Source organism: Eubalaena glacialis, chromosome 19 (genome assembly GCF_028564815.1).
Source record: "Eubalaena glacialis isolate mEubGla1 chromosome 19, mEubGla1.1.hap2.+ XY, whole genome shotgun sequence".
Lineage (NCBI taxonomy): Eukaryota > Metazoa > Chordata > Mammalia > Artiodactyla > Balaenidae > Eubalaena > Eubalaena glacialis.
In genome coordinates, this window is record NC_083734.1 from 44,406,106 (window position 1) to 44,409,470 (window position 3,365).

Consider the following 3,365-nt stretch of genomic DNA (forward strand, 5'->3'; position numbering starts at 1 on the left):
GAAAGGAACTCATCCGCATATGCAAATGTACTCCAAAGGTCTTGAGGGAGCCTCAGTAAAGAAAGATGCCCTGAGAAGATTCTCTGGAGACTCCTTGGAAGAGGGAAACTTTGAATTGGTTTTGGAAGGATGGACTTGTTAAAACGGACCAGGATTTGGGAGGAAGGTCTTGAAAAGGAGTAGAGGTAATAACTGCCAACATGTTTTGAGCACTTACTAATTTGCCAAGCAATGCACTAAGGGCTTTGCATGTGTTACCCCACCCTATGAGGAGGTACTCTCATTATTCCCATTTTAGATGAAGAAATGGAGGTACAGTGAGCCTGAGTGACTCGCCCAAGGTCATACAACCAACAAATCAGGAATCTGACTCAGCTACTCAACTTCGCCCCTACAGGTGGGGGTAAAGATGGGGGCAAGGTCCATAGTATCTAGTTTGGGCCCCTGCGGAATTGGGGGAAGGAGGGGTCGGGGGAGGATGAGGGTGATGGCAGCCTCCTCTCTCCTTGGAACTGACCCCCAATCCCTTCTTGCCTCCCAGGACTAGAGGCTAGCAGGCACCTAGAACTCTCTTTGTGGACGATGCCTCCCAGGCCACCTGTCCCAGACTCCCTTCTTCCCCCTCTCCCACCTCAAGTCCTGCAGGACCCTCTGTGATAGGCTCAGGAAAGGAGGAGGGGCTGAAAGAGAAATAGCTTGTGTCCCGAAAAGAAGCCCACCCCCACTGCCCCACCCCACCACAAGACCATCCTGGGCTGGAGAACTGGAAGGTTGTCTTAGGTGCTTCCATATCTCGTTTAGCCCTCTGTACCTTTGATAAAGGATAATGACATGCGGAAACTGAGGCTCAGGGAGATTTCTGACTCAGGCATGTATGACTCCAAATTCCTTTTGACTCCCCAGTTCTGCTTCAGGGCCTTTGGAACAAAGACCCACACAGTCAGGATCAGGCTAAACTGCAGGGAGATTTAAAGCTGGGTACCAGAAAATAGGGCTGGAGCTGCTTATTAAATTCCCATCGCCTCATCCCCAGATGGGTCTTGCAGGGAATTGCAGGCTGGGATGAGCTACAAGGTGGAGGCCAAGAGGCAGAGGCTGGATTGCCATCCTTGGGGGAGGATGCCCACCTACCCTTACTACCTGGGGCCTCTGTGTTCCAAGAGGTAGAAGGCATGGCGGGTCTCTGTCAGCGTCACCCTCTGTCTTGGGGAAGCTGCAGAGAATGACAGGCTGGCCCCGGAGCCCAGGACCTGCTCAGCCTTCCAGATGGGCAGAAGCTACTGGATGTGGATGGGCTTCCCTACAACTGCTCTGAGACCCTGGTGGTCCTGTGCATTGAGGCTGCCTTTCTGTATCAGTACAGAGCAGGTGTTGAGCAGGGTGGAGCTGAAAACACTCAGAAACTACTGGAGGCCAGGAGACCAAGAGGACAGGGACCAGAGCAATGCCAAAGCTCCACTCCTTTGGCTTTTCCAATTACCCTAGTCCGTGGGCCACTTCCATCCTTGACTTCCTGTCACAACACACCCCCTCCTCACTGGCCCTCCCTGGGGCTTTGCCAGCAGAGTGGGCATTGGATACTCCGCGGTGATTTAACAATTGGTTGACCTGATTTCTTTTCGAAGGAAAAAAAAGGATTAAATCCACAAATTGTCATGCCAACCTAAGGAAAATCCCTGCTTCCTGATTCTGATACTGTTAGTTTACTATTCTAAACACCTTATGTTTATGTCCTGTAATCCTCACACGACTCTGAGGTAACAGTTATTTTTCTTCTCTTTTTTGAGAGGAGGAAAAGAAAACACCGAGAAGCCTGCCTCCGTCAAGACCACACGACTGGCAAATTGCTGAGTCGGGATTGAAACTCGGGGGGGAATAATGATTGGAAGGAGGTGGTCCTGATGGGATTCGTAATCACTCAAATTGTGCAGTTATTTTTTCTAGCATCTTGTAAGGGCAACGACTTTTTTTTTTTTTTTTTTTTTTTTTGTCATTTTAACCTTGTGGATTGAGGAGGACAGAAGAAACCCATTCAAACATTTAAGACGTCAGAGTTAACACTTCGGTCTTTGGCATTTCCTTGTCAAATCTGGACTGCAGGGCTCAGGGAATATAAAACAGAGGAGAGCAAAAGTAACAAGTACGAGGGCATCCTGCTGGCCGTCTGAGGGAAAAGTTATGGTCTTAGAATGGCCCCTAAGCCATCCTCAACTCCTGAGGCGGTGACTATAAATTATTCCCTTTGATTGCCCAGTCGCAGCCCCACGCCGCTCTTCCCCAGGGCCTGGAATGCTACTCTCTCTTCTGTGTGGCCTCTCTATGCCCTTCTAGTATACAAAAACCCACCAACTATACCGCTTTTGTTTCTTTAAAAATAAATTTGGGGGACTTCCCTAGTGGTGCAGTGGTTAAGAATCCGCCTGCCAATTCAGGGAACACGGGTTCGAGCCCTGGTCCGGGAAGATCCCACATACTGCGGAGCAACTAAGCCCATGTGCTACAACTACTGAGCCTGCGCTCTAGAGACCGCAAGCCACAACTACTGAGCCCGCGTGCCACAACTACTGAAGCCCATGTGCCTAAAGCCTGTGCTCCACAATAAGAGAAGCCACCGCAATGAGAAGCTCGTGCACCGCAACGAAGAGTAGCCCCCGCTCGCTGCAACTAAAGCCCATGCGTAGCAATGAAGACCCAACGCAGCCAAATAAATAAATAAATAAATAAATTCATAAAATAAATAAATAAATAAATTTGGGGGGTGGAGGGACGGAGTTTGAAGCAGACGCCAGAGCCTGTTCGCTGAACTAAACCAAACCACGGGGTGTCTGTCTAGAAAGCCGGCGCTCAGTTTCCTCAGGAAACGGAGCTAGGACTCCCGCTCTCCTCGCTAAAAAAAAAAAAAAAGAAAGAAAAACCTCAGGATGGAGGATGTGTTTTAGATTTCAGTGGTCTGAAAGACGTTAGCAGCTCCTGAGGTATACATACCCGCTCCTTTTCTCTTTTTACCCCAGCTCGGACCTCAGAAAACCCCCTCCCACTTCCACAGCGCCTCTCCTCAGAGTTACACACGGAGAACAAGCCAGCCCCCGTCATTGGCTAGATTCCCTGTCCGTCTCTCCGCTACGATTCCGAGTGGTGCCTTTTGAATGCCCTCTAGTCCCGCTTCCCTTGCCTAACTGGTTCATTCGAACGGGCCCCCGGCCAGCTCAGTCATTCATTGGTGAATATAAAAGACCAGCTCTGATTGGTTTTTCGGATCGGTGCCAGTGAGAGCGCCTCAGGGATTGGCTTATCTGGTTTGGGCGGGCTAGCGGAACGTTCAAACCGGAGTGGAAGCGCTTTCCTAACCGACGAAAGTCTGTGGA